This window comes from Amblyomma americanum, chromosome 10, assembly GCF_052857255.1.
Source record: "Amblyomma americanum isolate KBUSLIRL-KWMA chromosome 10, ASM5285725v1, whole genome shotgun sequence".
In the NCBI taxonomy this organism is placed as follows: Eukaryota; Metazoa; Arthropoda; class Arachnida; order Ixodida; family Ixodidae; genus Amblyomma; species Amblyomma americanum.
Genome location: NC_135506.1, coordinates 114,580,493 through 114,598,658, shown reverse-complemented (window position 1 = coordinate 114,598,658; position 18,166 = coordinate 114,580,493).

Here is an 18,166-nt window from a genome sequence, read left to right as displayed (position 1 = left end):
GAAACGAAGTCCCAACAGTGGGTCGCACCACATTCATGGGGTGTTATGTTGGAGCGGACTGCTCGACGTAGCTGATTTCAGATTTACCCACCTTAGTCTCTTCTCCCGCAGCAAAGGCAAGCTGTGATGATGGAAGGCATGTCGACACTGAGTAGATTGTGTGTCATTGCTGGATTGCGCAGCAGCTGCCGAGGCACGAACATGATCTCCATTGATCGTCCCGGCAGGTTGCGGTAGGATAGGAGTTCTTGTTGTTGGCCGGAGTTGCTTTTGTTGTTGTACTCACTCGTGCTTTTTGCCCATTCTGGTTGAGGTGTTTGCGAATGCGTCCATAGTTGAGGTGCTTGCCTTTCGTCTTTCTGTATTTGTTACAGTTGCAGCTATAGCGTTGTGGTTTCCAAGGTTGTGGTCGCTCAGATGTGCACGGTAACGGAAAATGTTTCTTGAGGAATCCTCGAATGCTGTGTTTTCCGTTTCATGCTGTGTTGCTATGGTCGTATTGTGTCATTGGTGTCTTGCGGGACTTGTGGGAGTGGTTCTTGTTTAGGGGAATGTAGGTGGTCATGGAATAACCAAAATGAGGAATAACACGAACGCCGCCGCCAGCTGAATAGCCAGCAAGGATGATGTCGCGGCTCACCGCTATCACGGCGTACAAGTGGAATGCTTTCTTTGTCAAGAACCCTCGCTGGAAACTATTTAGGTGCTGTGACGCGATATTTTCCGGATGCACACAGCAGCAGCAGCGGACGGATCTAAGTGCCGTCAATAACTGCTTTCCATCGAACTTGCAGGCGTTTTCGCCGATCATGCCAAGGCTCGCTTCACCGGTACTGCTTTCACATCACCTGGGAGCGTATCAAGATTGCCGGCCTATCACTGAACGTCGAGTGAGCTGATCCAACGACGGGCGTCGAGTTATGAGAAGAGCACCAGGGACGACATCGCCACTTGCACACAGCAGCAGCAGCGGACGGATCTAAGTGCCGTCAATAACTGCTTTCCATCGAACTTGCAGGCGTTTTCGCCGATCGTGCCAAGCCTCGCTTCACCGGTGCTGCTTTCACATCACCTGGGAGCGTATCAAGATTGCCGGCCTATCGCTGAACGTCGAGTCAGCTGATCCAACGACGGGCGTCGAGTTATAAGAGCACCATTGACGACATCGCCACTTGCACACAGCAGCAGCAGCGGACGGATCTATGTGCCGTCAATAACTGCTTTCCATCGAACTTGCAGGTTGGTAAAGTCTGTGCTTTATTCATTATTTTTTACTTCCGCTGCTGCTGCTGTTGCTGCACTGATATATTCTCAATATGTCGGAATGTTTGTCATGCCACGAAGAAATAGCTAGCGATGGATTGTCTATTACAGTATATCATGCCAATATGCATATCATATTGGTGAATGTTCCGGTGTCAGTGCTAATCAATATCGCAAGAAGGCCGACTCGTTAAAGGCTAACTGGAACTGTAAGACTTGTGAAAATGCAAAAAAACGGAGTGGGTCGACTTCCACAACGCCGGAAAATGCTAACCTTGAATCCAAGTTGAATTACATAAATGAAAAGCTTTCATTGCTTGTCCCACTGGCGGCGTAGGTTGAGGCGCTTTCTGAACTGATATCAAAGGTAGATGGAATTGAAGCGTCAATCGCACATGTGTCTGACAAGTATGACAAAATTCTAGAAAAGCTGGATGCTCACGACAAGGATGTTGCTGATGTGCAAAAAAGAGTTGCAGCAATCGAGTCTGGCAACTTTCCTTACGTCAAAGACATGACGCTTCAGCTAAACGATCGGGAGCAATACAGCCGTCGAAACAACCTTGAAATTCACGGCATGGTCAAGGAAGATAATGAAAACCTCTTAGAGAAATTAAATGACCTTGCATGCAAACTGGATCTACCTAAACTAACGGATTCGACTTTAGAGTCTGTCCACCGCGTGCCAGCTAGACCGGGTAAAGGCTCCGTTGTTATTGCACGGTTTTCATCGAGCAATCTGAAAGACAAATGGATGCGAAGTCGCTCTCAGCTTCAGACAATATCGTCAGACTTGTGGTTTCTAGACAACCTTACGGCAATGAATAAACGTCTTTTGTGGCTAGCGCGAGCAAAAAGTGAAGAAAAAGGCTATCGCTTCACGTGGCAAAAGAATGGACATGTGCTTGTGCGAAAAGATGTAGGTGCCGGTATCATTAGGATCCACACTGAAAGTGTTCTCGAGAAACTGTTGTATATAGAAGCTGGATGCTGGATAATCCTTTCAAACCGTGTTTTGCAGCTGCTTGGCGGTGTGGCCCGACAACACTGCATGACCTGCATCTTTGCCTGCATCCCGATTGGCCCGTCCGGAGCAACGTCATCAGTGACAGCCCATGGACAACTATAAGAAGCGGTTGACGCACCAAGCTTCGCATCATTGCACGTAGTGGCAGCGGCAGCAACGGCCTGTGACGGACTATACATAATCCTTTCAAACCGTGTTTTGCAGCTGCTTGGCGGTGTGGCCCGACAACACTGCATGACCTGCATATTTGCCTGCATCCCGATTGGCCCGTCCGGAGCAACGTCATCAGTGACAGCCCATGGACAACTATAAGAAGCGGTCGACGCACCAAGCTTCGCATCATTGCACGTAGTGGCAGCGGCAGCAACGGCCTGTGACGGACTATACATAATCCTTTCAAACCGTGTTTTGCAGGTTGGTGCTCTTTTTCTTTTTTTGCTCAAATAGAAATAAGCTCTAAACGTCTAAGTAGTTGCGAAATTTTTTCTGCTGCCGCTGCTGCTGCTGCTGCTGTGTTTTCTGTTTGCTGTGTTGCGGTGTTTTCCTAGACGCTATGCCTTGTGACGTATGCCTGGCTTGCCAGCAGACTATTTCAAAGGAATCTACGGCTATAAAATGTTCTGAGTGTTCATTCTCTTATCATGCTGGCAACTGCTCAGGAGTGGGGGAAGCAGCAGTGAAATCCAAACCGGATATAGGAAAGTCATGGCTCTGCCCGACATGTAAAGCTTCTAAACTAAGGGGGGGCCCAAGCTCTGCAAAGGGTAAACCTGAACAAGATGCTGATATTGCGACTAGGCTAATCGTGATGAATCGGAACATCACCGCCCTACTCCCACTTCTTGAGAAAATTGATGATCTCATGTCAGTCAAAGAAACTGTCGAAAGCATTGAGACAAGCATCAGCTTTTTGTCTGATAAGTACGATAAGGTTATCGAAATGGTTGACTCACAAAAAAAGGACATTGACGACCTCAAAGAGAGAGTGGAAAAAATCGAAACACAAACAGCGACTGAAGAAATCAAAGAACTTAAACAGCAACTAAACGACCTGGACCAATAAAACCGCCGACAGAACCTTGAAATTCACGGCCTCAAGCAGACTGATGATGAAAATTTGTTGAGCAAGCTGAACGACATTGCACGAGAGTTGAACATTGAAGAAGTCACACACAGGGACATAGAAGCCGTACACAGGCTGCCGTCCAAACCCCCGAAGACACCCATTGTCCTTGTACGGTTTGCTTCGCGCGCCGTAAAAGAACAGTGGTCCGAACGAAAAGCACTTCTCCGAACGAAACTTCCCGACCTTAGTTTTTTTGACAACATGACTTCACAAAACCGGAAACTACTGTGGCTGGCTAAGATGAGGGCAAAAGAACGTTCGTACCAGTTTGCTTGGCAAAAAAACGGCAGGATCCTTGTCAGGAAAAAGCAAGGTGAAGCGGCCATCCACATAAAGTCAGAAGATGACATCATGCAAATCGCTTGATCGCTTGAACAAGTCACGTGTCTAGAGGAGCGCCTATCATCATGGCTGAACAGTCTTGTAACTGCTGTTATCATGACACAAACTCTTTCAACAAATTGATAAAAGAGCAACCACGGAGGAAATCTATATCTCTAATAAATCTTAACACCCGAAGTTTGCAAAATAAGCATGTCGATGTTGGTACATATTTGGACGCACTGAATCACAATTTTTCCATACTAGCCTTCACGGAAACTTGGTTCGAAAACGCGCAAGATGCTGTGCACTTCGACAATTATAACTGCGAAACACTGTGTCGTCAGCGGCAAAGGGGTGGCGGATTGGCACTTTATAACAGCAGAGATATTATGTACACTGTTATTCCAGAATATACACTTATCACAGAAAACTACGAATGTCTAACAGTTGTAAGTCATGCTTTTGCAGTAGCCGTTATTTACCGTCCACCTTCAGGGTCTGTTTCCGCATTCTTAAGCTTCTTTGAAGAACTCGGCGAATACCTGCTCTCATTACATATTCCATTCGTCATGCCAGGCGATTTCAACATAAACATGCTTTCTTTCGACAATTCTTGCAATGCTTTCCTCGCGACGATGCATTCGGTAGGACTTGTAATGTGATTGGTATCCCAACACGCGTAACACCAGACAGCGAGACGCTAATTGATCTATGCCCTACAAACTGTTTAGAGGACACCGTGTGCTGTGGAGTGTTTTCAGTGAACATTAGTGACCACATGCCATTTTTTTGTTTTTTACCTATCATCCAAAGACATAGCGGACCCCAAACTGAAACATCGCGCAGATTTATCAGCGATAATGGCATTGCGCAATTCCGTAATCTTCTATCAGAAACAACATGGTATGACGTCTTGAGTACCGACGACCCGAACGATGCGTATAACTCCTTCATTCGTACAGTAAAAGAATTATATAATATTGCTTTCCCTCTCAAACAAATAAAAAGAAATAAGAAAGGAAGAAAACCATGGATTACAGATGAATACATCAATAGACTGAACTATAGAAATAATCTGTTCCACTCATTTATTGCGACTAAAGATAGCTCGAAATTCCTAGAATTCAAAAAGGTTAGGAATAAGTTAAACGTTGACTTAAAAAAAGCCCGTACATCGTACTACATGAGCAAGTTTACAGCAGCTTATACCTGTCCGAAAGAAACATGGGCACTTATGCGCTCTCTGGTCTGTAAAAATTAAGATTCTGTCCCCCAGCAAATAATCATTGATGGCAAAACCTATTCAGGTCCTTCACTGGCAGATAAATTTAACGGTCATTTTCTAGCATCTGGTGCGTCACAGAGCACGCAGAGCAGTTCATCTAGGAGTTACATAACTAAGATAGAAACTAGTTCCATATTCTTGTCTCCAACCACGCCAAGTGAAAAACAGTCATCAAAAGCCTCAAAGATACTTGCGCATGTGGTCATGACGATATTGCAGTCCGTGCGGTGAAAGGATCATGCGACATTTTGAGCGTACCCCTTTGTCATATCTGCAACTGCATAATGCATCATGCGTCATTCCCTGATGAAATGAAGATCGCCCGAGTGTGCGCAATAGATAAGAGCGGGGCAAAGAACAATATTGGTAACTATCGCCCGATATCCGTGCTTCCAGTTTTCGCGAAGGTGGCGGAAAAAATAATCAACACAAGAATCAGCAGTTTTTTGTCCTCTAAGGGTATAATTTCAAACCAACAGTATGGTTTCCAAAAAGGGAAATCCGTTGAATCAGCACTACTGAATATTAAGGAAAAAATAATAACAAACATAGAGAGACAGCTATATACTCTTGGTATATTCCTAGATTTCAGGAAGGCATTTGACTCCATTAAACACGATATATTGTTTAGTAAACTTTACGACTATGGAATCCGCGGCAAAGCTCTTGATTTGATAAAAAGTTATTTGTACAACCGCCTCCAATTCGTTAGTATTCATAACAGCAGATCAACAGCACAGGTAATTAAATATGGCGTACCCCAAGGTTCCATCTTAGGTCCTCTCCTATTTCTCTTATATATTAATGACATTGTATCAATACCCCAAACCCCCGAAATAGTGTTGTATGCTGATGATACTAATGTGTTTTTCCATGGCAATTGTCTAATCACCCTAATGAAGAATGCCAATACATGGCTCGAAGAATTATCGACGTGGTTGCAGCATAGCCAGTTACGACTCAATACAGACAAAACCAACTACATTATCTTTCGGGCTAAAAATAAGGCGATTGACACTAAACTTAAACTAGTCTTCGAGGGGCAAACATTAAACCGTGTTAGCGCTCAGAAATTTCTGGGTGTACATTTCCACGAAAACTTGAACTGGACACACCACATAAACTATTTGACTATGGACCTCGCGAAAACTATTGGAATGCTAAATAGATTTAAGTTTATGCTCCCAGCGTGGTTCAAACGCCAGCTTTATTATACCATGATTAATTCAAGACTGCAATACTGCATACTAGTTTGGGGCACCACTACCACTGGTAATTTGGAACGTCTTCATATTCTTCAAAAGAAATGCATCCGATTCATAGAAAATGCAGCGTTGCGAGAACACACAGCTCCACTGTTCGTAAAAAATGAAATACTTGCAATTACAAGTATATTTCGACAGCGCTTGGCACTGAACATATTCACTCACATAAAAAGTAACCTAAATTCATTTCTTGGGAAGTACCGACGTCAAGAATGCGGCTATAACTTTAGGGCAAATTCATTTGTTAAGAAAAAAGTCAGAACTTCCTATGGTACACAATCGTTAGACTACCAGATTCCTGTCCTTTTAAATTTGTTTCCAGAGCTTATTGACATCGCAGTGAATGTACAGTCACCGTATACTTATAAAGCACGGATAAAAAAAGTACTCCTGGTAGAAAAAAAATGACCTGTCTCCTTGTTATCTCAATTAGGTTTGTGTTTCGTTTGTATTGCTGTGTTCCTTGTTAGATTCTTGAAATATATTGATACAAATGTTGCTTCTTCAGGCTTTTGACTGTGTAATAATTTTCTGGTTAGGAGCTAATCTTTTGTTGAGATAAATATTTATGCAACTGCGGTTCTTACCTTCTGACACAATATTAACTAACAGGTTGTGATGTAAGCTTTTTTTTGTGAAGAAAATTTCTCTTGTTTTCTGTAGTACTTACGGTTTTAATTTTATATAATGCTTGTTCACAATGCTTCTGTTTTCTACACGTAATGAATGGTACAATATATTTTTTACAACGGCTTTTGTAGCATAGAGAGTGCAATGTATCTCGCCAGGAGGCGAGGCCTTGTCAGGCGTAGATGAAACGCCTTTTGCCTCGTCTTCCTTGGTAGAATTATCCTCTTTTAAACTCTCTTGCTCATGATGTATACTTGCTTTCTACCAGAAATAAAGTGAATTTGAATTTGAATTGCTCGTGCGCCCATTACGTCAAGATGGAAACGCTACCACCGCAACACTCTTATCATGATGCCGTATCCTTCGGCACTGCAGTTTCAAAAAAGGAAAGGTCTCGCTTTTATTCCTTCTATCATTTAAACGTGCGCAGTTTAAGTCGAAAAAAGGATGAATTAGACATACACCTGGCCTCGTTGTGCCACGACTTCGACCTCTTAGCTTTCAGCGAGAAATGGCTCACTGGCAATCGCCACATAGTAGATTTCAACGGGTATTCATGTGAAGCAGTTTGCAGAACAAACAAAAAAGGAGGAGGTGTGGCCCTTTTCGTTAAGCATAACCTATCGTATAAGGTCATGGCGGAGCATTGCTTTATAAACCCTTGCTTTGAATCTCTTTTCATCAAGTGTCATTCTTTCATATTTGGTGTAATCTACCGCCCTCCATCTGGTCAGTTTGATGATTTCTGTCGTCTTTTTGAACTTATGTTGGATGAGATGGCAATGATGAACATGCCTGTTGTAATCATGGGCGACTTTAATATCGATCTTTTTCATGTGTCTGGTCGTGCTCGGGAATTCACGGATCTTTTAGCATCTTGTGGGTTTATTAACATCATTGAGGCCCCACTAGAATTACAGAATCTACTGAAACGTTGATTGACTTATGTTTAACTTCATATGAAAAAATGAATTAGAAGCTGGCGTTTAAATGACTGATATCAGTGATCACATGGCGCAGTTTTGCCTTCTCCCGAATTTTTCCTCATGCCGAAACCAGAAAATCGATGCAGTTATTTTGAGGCGGAACATTACGCAAAACAACATTACTTATTTTCGACATTTAGTAGCATCAGTAGACTGGAACGTTATTAAACGTTTGAAAGATCAGAATTCGTTTTATAACCATTTTCTTGAACGAATGATTAAAATTTAAGACACTGCATTTCCTTTGGTGTTACACAAAAAGAGCAAGAAAAGAAGAAAGCCGTGGATAACTGAAGACCTGCTGCGCAGAATAAAAGCCCGTAATGAACTCTTTGAAAAATTCGTATCATCGAGAGACATAGAGACATTAAAAAAGTTTAGGAAATATAGAAATAGGTTAGGGCTGATTTAAAGAAGTCTCGTATGCGGTACTATACTGATAAATTTGCCAGTATTCACTTCGGTCCGCAAAAAACATGGCGCACAATAAAGAGCTTGTTGAGACAACCTTCTAACTGTATGCCTAATGAAATGAAGTTAGGAGAGCAACTTTTTAGTGGCGTAAGCCTTGCAAATGAATTTAATCGGCATTTCCTAGATTTTGGTGCCACGAACTAAGCATCATCTCTACAAGCTACCACATATATTAAACATAGCATTCAGAACACCATGTTTTTAAAACCTGTTACTCCCGTGGAAATTGCCAGCATAATAAGCGATATTAAGAACAGCTTTGCGTCTGGTTTCGACGGTATCAGCGTGTTACCAATTAAGGCTGTGGCAGATCTGATATGCGATGTGCTGTGTCGATAGATAAATCTGGTGTTTCTGACAGGTGCTTTTCCTGAAAAAATGAAAAAAGCGAAAGTTTCTGTTGTACACAAAGGAGGAGCTCTGAATGATATAGGTAAATATAGACCTATATCAATTTTGCCACTATTCTCAAAGGTAGTAGAGAAAGCTATTAACATCAGATTGATTAATCATTTAATACACACAGCTTGCTATCTGAGTGTCAATATGGATTCCAGAAAGGCAAATCCACTGAGTTAGCACTGTTAAAAATCTGAGATAAAATTGTCAATAATATTGAGCAACAACTTTACACCATAGGTATATTTTTAGATTTTAAGAAAGCATTTGATTCCATAAAACATGACATTTTGTATACCAAATTACCTCATTATGGTATAAGAGGCCTTCCGCTAAAATTGATCCGCAGTTACCTAACAAATCGTAAACAATATGTAACTATATACAGTATCGTCTCAGACACCGGAGCAGTAAAATTCGGTGTCCCCCAAGGCTCCATTCTCGGCCCTGTAATTTTTCTCTTATACGTCAATGACATAGTCTCACTTTCCAAAACCCAAGATATTATTCTCTATGCGGATGACACAAATGTTTTCTTTTCTGCTGATGATTTAACATCCCTGTGCGTAACCGCAAATCTGTGGCTTCAAACTCTGTCTCAGTGGCTTCATGCTAATCAACTTAATTTAAACGTGAAAAAACAAAATATATTTTATTTGGTCCTAGAAATAAGCGGACCAATCTTGCGCATGCACTGAAATTTAACCTGCAAACGTTAGGAAGAGTATCCGAGCATAAATTTTTTCGGGTCAATTTTCATGAAAACCTTCTCTTGTCCAACCATGTAAATTGAGTAAAAAGCAGTATTGCTCAAATGCTAGGGATGCTAAATAGAATTCAAGCTTACCTTCCAACAAACGTAAAACGCCAGCTATATTTCGCCTTAATCCATTCACGGTTGACTTATTGTCTACTTGTTTGGGGTGTAACTTCAAAATCAAACCTTAATAAATTATATCTCATGCAAAAGAAAGGTTTAAGATTTATTCATGGCCTATCGTCTTATGAACACGTCTCTGAATTTTTTGTAAAAGATGGTATATTGAAACTTGAAGCCTTGTACTACCAGCGGCTTTCCGAAGCTATCTATCTAGAGGTGAAAGCAAATAGCGAACTTTTTCTTTCTACTTACACAAAGAATTTACCTTATTACACGTTCAGACACAACTCCTTCTTTAAGCCTTTAATTAGAACAAATTATGGTATGCAATTGCTTAACTGGCAAATTCCTAACTGCTTGAATCTTTTCCCGCCTTTAATCGAAATCATTAATGGTTGTTCTTCCCTGATTTCCTTCAGGAAAACGGGGAAAATTTATTTTCTACATAACTTGTAAGCATACCTACAGGATTTGGTCAATGACTCTGCGTACGAAGAGCATATCATAATGCAGTGTTGTCCTGTGTTTTTATCATTTCCCACTACGTGAATTTATGCCCTTTGATTGATTCTATATTTTACTATTAAACTCATTCTGTCAATTTATTTTGTGCTTAGGCTACACAACTGTATAATTTGACTACTTAATACTGGCTCCAATCCTGTTTTTTAATAATTTCCTCTGTAATCGACAGATTGCCTCTGTTCATGTGCAAGTTTGCCTTATTTTCATTTCTATGTGTGTGCTGTTTGTGCTGCAAGTTTTTGTAGGGACATTGGCCCAGTCAGGCGTTCATTGCTATCGCCTTTTGCCTCTGCCCCTTGGCACTACTTCTGTACTGTCTTAAGCACAATAAACAACAAGAACAATGTCCAAGAATGCTCCAGTGCTGACTGACTGCTAATGTGCCTGGTGTTATTAGAGTCCAGAGGTGTTAAGCAACGTCGAGGGTAGGCGTGTCAGTAGTACTGGCAGTGGGACAGCCTGCAGCGAAGAATGCATTGCACCGATACAAACATACCCAACAATTCTGGACGAAAGCATTTTTTGAGCGGGAAACCTTTCATGAACTTAATTTTTCATCTATTGCAAGATTTCGCTATAACATTCATTATATCCGCACGTCACCAATCGGCAGGCACATTTTTGCTATCGTCAAAAGCTGCCCCCATTGATTTACAATGGCATACTTAACTGTTAGATTGGATCGAACAATTCAGACTGCCGATTAGTGATGTCAGGTTATGTATGGTCATGATATATTGAAGAGTTTGGCACATATCATAATAATGAATGACTACCTTCAATATTTTCTGAAAAATGTTTAACAATTTTCATATTCTCAAATTTTTTGCGCGAAATTGTTGTAGATGAGGTTTCACACACCCAGCCGCTCTTAAAAAAACATTCCTGAACGGGAAACCAGTTGTGAAAACAATTTTTTCATATATTGTTAAGATTTCATTCTAGCAATCAACATATCTGCCGATCACCCGACGGCAGTCTGGGTTTTTTTTCCTGTTAACGCTCTTGCTATCGTGAAAAGCGTTCCCTATCGGTTTTCTATGGGAGTCTTCACTTGTTTATGCTTTATGGGGGTTTAACATTTCAAAGCGACTCAAAAGTATCTTGATGTTCTAATTTTCTAAATTTTTGGTGCGAAATTGTTGGGCATGAATGTGAACACCTGTGCTGAGCGGTAGATGAGTGTTGGAGGTTTCGGGGCAGTTTTCAGCCAAGAAAACAGCGCACTGGAGCTCAAGCAGGGCTTCTGCATAAATGCAGTGATACTCGCTGAGGGCACTGCATATATAGCACATCTTCAGACTTGAACGGCGCACACGACATTTGGCTTGAGGTTGGCAAATCGTGTTTGGGAAAAGAACGAAGACTACTGAGAAGAAACGGTTAAAAGAAAATGATGAAAAAAGTTCAGCAAGAAAGCGAAACAAGGCAAAAAAGGACAACTGCGTTTTAGGTCACTACAATTCCCTCCGGCTTAGTTTACTCATGGCCATGTCCTTCAAAATACTAATATTAGAATACACTGCAAAGAAAATTCATTTAACATGCAATGAAATGTTTCAGTAAATTTGCCTGTTCCGGTCCTGCCACGCACGATTAGAAAAAACATTGTTGCTGCACTCAACGTACATCTCGTCCCATGCCAACAGATGTTGTAATAGTTCATACCTTTGGATGCCATGCTTGTTGCGACGAAGCAAGCCTCATCGGTTCCGCCTCGACAACTGCATGCCTGCACACCTGCATTGTCAATGTGGTCACATGAGTCATGGAAGTTGGGGTCCTGCGGTGTCTTTTACGTTAAAACCGCCTGTAATCGTAGTGAGGAACTACTTATCGATGCCCTATCTAATTCAGTCTGTGAGGACTGGTCTATGTGGTGCGGATTTAGGCTTTTGCGTGCTTATTGAAGAGTGCGGGTTATGAAGCATGTTGTATTCAGGAGCCGGGCAGTAATTAGGAGCAACGTTACTTTATTATTTATCATGAGGCATTTAGGTCAAAGGCCTCATGATAAAGGCCTTTAGGGTCAAGGCCCTCATGGTAAATGCCTTTTGTTGAAGGTCTATAAGTAGACGGCGTTCAGGCAAAAGGCTTGTGGTAAAGGCATTCAGGTCATGGGCGTAATAACTTTTAAGTGATTCCTATCGCCCTGATGCATTTTGTGGTGCTGGCCCACTTGGTGTGTAGAATAGCAACACAAAATGACCGGCGTTGTAATGACGTATACGTCACGCCAATTTCCCTTACACGAGATATGTACCTATGTCACAGCACCACCCATTTTATGGTGTTAGCATAGCTTTTTCGATTGCAATCACGGTACTAGTAGTCACGAGGCTTGGCCTGGTGGTCGCGTAGAGGGCGGAGTTCTTGGCCGCGTTGTTTGATCAAGGTTTGAGTACCGTGATATCGTTCGCAGCGCCTGTCATAAAAGAAGGAAACAAAAACTAAGCGATGACATTTTTTAAGATCTCCCAAAGCGCACGTTATGCGCTCGCATGGTCATTAGGCGAAATCCTATAGAGCTTGGTGTGGTAATGGCACCAATGGTGCCGCACTCGGTAATACGGCCATCAAGCGAGGCTGGTGACGTGCCGTCAGAAAAACCCCTCCAAATTTTCTGTCTTCATCAGTGTCTGAAACGACGCCAAACCTCTCCTGTCCAAAGGCTTGAGATAACGGTAGACGTGGAAAGTATGGCGTGACGTTACTTAAACCAGCTACGAAAAGCGAACAAAAACATGAAATAACGATTACGAGAGCCACTAATACGAACTTTGAGTGCAGCTCTCCACACGCCACCTGCTCCAACTGGCAGATGAAGTGTTACGCTGCTAGCTACCCTCCGTGTTCTTCCCATGCCAGCCACCTTGCTCCGTCAATTCTGCTCTCACAAAAAGAGATGTCCTATCTTTTATCATTCAAGTGTAACGCTCGAAGACTATCTTTCACTACTCTGTAGTAATGCCTTGCAGGTATTATCGAGAGTATAAAAATCTATTTCTTGCATGTAATAAAGATCAGTTGAAAGTGAGCGCTCGTGTTGTGTGTCTTATTCTACGTCCTTGTTTTTTGCGCTTTTACGTTCAGCATGGTAAACCAACTCGCCCAAACTCGGCCTTTATTGAATTACAGATAAAAGCTGGAGGGGACACAAAAGCTGCCCAATAATGTTATCACGCGATAGCGGCATTAACGGATTATTGCCCACGTATGCAGAATTCGTCATTCACAATTGGCCAGCGAGTGAAGACGCGCAATCCGCTCGGCAAGAATTGAAAAACGCTTGCCCTCCGACTCTCAGTGCAACATGCTGCTGCGTCGGCCCGGCGGAACGCAGAGCCCTCAGCGGAGCCCGGGTTTTTTCACGCACGGCAGTTGCGCAGGACCTAGGCGTAATACACCAAAAAAGTGCACAACGTCAAGCTGAAATCCTCCTTTGTGCTTCTTGGGAAGTTCCAGACCGACCCCCTAGAAGTCCGCTTTGGGTGTTACCGACGACTGACTGGTTCACAATATATCATTTGACCGTAAGGCAAATCTATGAATATGAGAACAAGTTGCGACTACAAAGCACACTTCCACAAATGAGCGCGGTATCTGCAATCGACAACGACAAAAATCAAAATTGGAAGAGCTGCAAACGCAAACAGCCGTGCCAAGAAGATAATTCAACATTATTGTGACCGAACAGGCGCTGTCAAAACTGACGGATGGCGTCCCAGTCATTGGATATGTGGCTGGTTACTCGATGCACATCGCCCTGAAGAGGTTGAAATGCGACAAATGCAAAGAGCTTTTGACAAGTGATAACACTGTCGCCGTTTTGCCAGAAAATCACAAGTACATTCTTGTCAAAGAAATTGAGAGGAGAGGGCTGGTTTACCCAGCAATGCCAGATGTGAATGCTGTGGCTCACTTTTACGTTGTGGTGAAATAGCTGTGCAAGCATGTGGAATTTTAAAGGTCCAGAATAAGGGCCACGTGGCTACGGAACTCACACTCGAATTGTTCAGCGATGAGGAGCCTTCAGACTTCGACGTCTGTGAAAAGGGACACACGAATGAGATAGTGCCGAAATAGGTGTTGTGGTGAAGTATAAACATTCTCCTCAAAAATTTATGCCGACGATTAAATGACAAGGTGTCTGACCCGAACAACAAGACAAACAAATGGACAAATAAATAAATGACATTAATGGGACAAATAAATGAATAAAACAGGTATAAGCATTTAGGAAAGGCCTGGCCCTCTGTTGTGTTTTTCTGTCCGATTTTAGAGAAAATACTGCACGCGTAGCCGAAAAAAAACGACGAAAAATAAGCCAGCTGAGCGCACTATTATGCGCATTGTACTGAAGTGCTCCTTCACTTGCGCCGTCCACAAGCCAAAGCCAATCGACTGCGACTCATCACCCGCCTGAACATCACCGGTGCGACCCTCGAGGTGTGAATCGGACCGCTTGTCAAGCATGTGCTGCATTATAAAAACCACGAAGCGCACATGCGGCCAACGCTTCTCCGCCATCACCATCATTATAAACATGCACTGCGCTAGGAAGCAACCAATAAGCTTGTAATGAGCGGATGAATAAGGCTTTTTTCCGATGGGACACACAAGCTCCGCCTGAAGGGCATCACGCGATAGCGTTAATGAATTATTGACTCGACTGCCACCTGCATGTCATTTTAGCCATCATCTGTCATGGCCGACGCGCCTATGGTTCAGCGCATTAGCACTATGTTCGGCCTGCTGGGATCAATGTTGGCCTTCAAAGCCACGGCGACGTGGTGCATGTCTGAAATCCAGTTGGCGCCAGGAAAGCGATATGGTTGTGCTCACCGGGCGGTGAAGGCGAGGTTACCCTGTGCTCGCAGACTCAGGCGGGCCCAGAGCAGAGGAAACGCCGCAGGTGTTACCGGGGACTTCCTCCAGGAAGGGCTTCAGCGAAGGACAGGGGCTGCTCAGCAGGCGCGGTATCTAGGTGCTCCTCTGTCCGGAAAAGCGGGATGCGGAGCTCAGCAACCTTGCTCCGTGAGGACGCCCTAGTCCCGCAGTACTTCAGCCAGGCCATGAACTTCGATGGCAAACGCACAATAATCCACGCACTCCTTAAAGTGCGCGGCGGCCGGGTTAGTGAGGGACACCCGCTTCGCCAGCAGTACCTTGGCCTCGCCTTCATTAACCGTGGCCGCGGCGTTCCAACGGAGGCAGCGTGTAGAGCCGAGGCCCAACCACGGGGAGCCACAAACCCGGCAGCGGTGGGGTGTGGCCCGAAAAGGGCACGATGTCTTCGAGCTGTGCCGCTATTCCAGAGGGCAGAGCTTCGGTGGAGAAAATCCCTGCGTCGCCGTTGGCGAATGTTTTACTACTCCCTTCCATAGCTTGCTCGGCATGTTTTTTATATGGCCCTGAGCCAAGGAGCCGATGTGGTGACAGTATTTCCGAGTACATTAACCAAAAGTTTGAGCAGCCGTTCGTCGTTTAGCATTCTGGACGGTGTCATGTCGTTTCTAATTGGAGATAGCATACATGTTCTAGTGAAGTTGGAGGCTAGCTTGCGACTGGGGCTCGGACCAATGATATATGCACCTTCCATTGCATGGTTTCTGATACCTGAGACGAGTTCGTACCAGTCGCACCTTCAGGTGCATGCTTTAAGGCGCGGTTGACGTGTCCATCGAGATGTCTAGGTCTGAGAGCTACAGCGTCCTTCCCTTTCGTCAAAAATTTTCCTATCCTCAAAACACACGTTTCCGCATTTCTCCACGTAAATTGTCCTCAGAATTTTTTAGCTCCATGCGGAATTGCGTGTAGGTGTGGGTGACCACCTGCGCTCTAGAAATAAACGCGAGTTTGGGTAATGCATGGGGAGATGAGTTTGGAATCAATGAAACGCGCAGGGATAAAAGCTTTGTAAGCGCTTCTTACTATTATGCTATCGCTTGCTCGACCATAGAGCGTTTCATGGTTTATCCTGCCTCGGAAAGAAGGCAGTGTGAATTGTGAGGTTTAACATCGCGAAGCGACCCAAAGGATATTATGATGGATGCAGCAGTGGAGGCATCATGATTAATTTATATAACGCGCCGTTCTTCAACGTCCCCTGATGTCGTACAACACACGGGTGACTGTTGCGTTTCGCCTGCATCCAAACTCCGCTTACAGCTTTGAGGCGATATTTGCTGACAGTGTAGTACGCTGCATATAATGGTGTATGGCCGCTTCTTATCACTTTTAGGGAACGAATTCTGCAGTGGTTGGCACCCGCCGCGTTGGCTAAATGGTTGCCGGTGTACCCGGGTTTGAACCCAATCGAGGTGGCCGCGTTTCGATAAAGGCCAAACGCAAAAAGTGTTCGTGTGCTATGCGATGCGAGTGCACGTTAAAGTGCCCCACATGGTCGAAGTTATTCCGCAGACAGTCGCTGACACCTACCGTCGTGACTCAGTGGTTATGGCGCTCGGCTACCGATCCCGGGTTCAAACCTGACCACGGCGGCCACGTTCCTATTTAGGCGAAAGGCAAAAGATGGCCGAGTGCGGTGCGATGTCTGTGCATATTAAGAATCCCCAGGGGGTCAAAATTATTCCGGAGCCCTCCGCTACGGCACCTCTTTCTCTATTTTCTCAGTCCCTCCTTTAATGTTTCCCTTACGGCGCGGTTCAGGTGTGCGCTGTTTCGTGAGTCAGATACTGCGCCATCTCCTTTCTTCAAAAACCAATTTTCGATTTTTCAAGAAGGGAATGGCGCCTTTACTGTGCTTTACTGTGCTTCGCGCGCTCGCCACGCCATCTGGCATGATGTCACACCGCGCCGCATGCCGCTGCCGCCGTTTGGTAGGACGTGACACCGCGTTCCACGTCGTTGCGCTCGCCTCCGCTCGCTTCGACAGCTGCGTCGCATGCGTGATAAGATGTCACAGGATTCAAAAGGAGAGCTGGCGTGCGCCGCAACCACAGTTGAGGTGACAGTATGGACGGCGACAATTCTCATAAGCTGGAGGAGGCCTGGAATCGACAGCGGAAAGAGATTAAGAGAAAATTATTTGCCCAGGAAACAGACGTACAGCGCGCCGAACGACTGGCTAAACGCCGCTGTGAATATGCCGCCGCGAGACAGGCACGTTTAACGTTCGGTATCTCGACCGGCAGCAGCAGCGACAGCAGCCGGAGGAGAGACCTGAGTTCTCTTCACTGAAGTCGGCCCGCGATGAACGATGGAATGCGACCAAGAGATTTCAGCGGCAGGGCCAAGAAAGCGAAGAACAACGGGCCGTTATGAGAGAGAATAGGCGTAAGAGTGACGCGACCCCTTCAATCCTTGGATAGCCTTGGTGCCGAAATCAAACATGGACCTACAGATCACACTGGACGTTTATGCCTGTGCTTCATACATTGTGGAATATGTGAACAAGGCCAACCGAGGAGTCTCAAGTTTGCTTTCGCTACATATATCCTGGCATAGCCGAGCTAAGCCACTGCCATTTTTGCAGAGACCTCCGCTACGGCATCTTTTTCTTCCTCTCATCTCTCGGTACCTCTTTTATTCCTTCCTTGTGGCACGGTTCAGGTGGCCGCTGAGATGTGGGACACATACTGCGCCATTTCCTTTCCCCAAACACCAATATCAGTTTCAAGGAAATGGCGCAGTAACTGTGTCATCTCGGTAGACATCCGAACCGCCCCGTAAGGGAAGGGATAGGGGAGGGATTAAAAGAACAAAGGTAGAAAGAAGGGCCGTGGTGGAGGTCTCCTGAAGTAGTTTCGGTCGCCTGAGGATCTTCAACGTGCACTGATATCTGACATCGCCTTCATTGAAACGCGGCCGCCGCTGTCGGGTTCCAACCCGGGTACTCCGGATCAATAGCCGAGCGCCCTAACCACTGAGCCACAGCGTCTAGTACCTCCAAGCGAGATTGAGGCGTCCACTCACCCAGAGAGCCAGTTATGCGCTCTTCCTTTCCTCGAAATCATTAT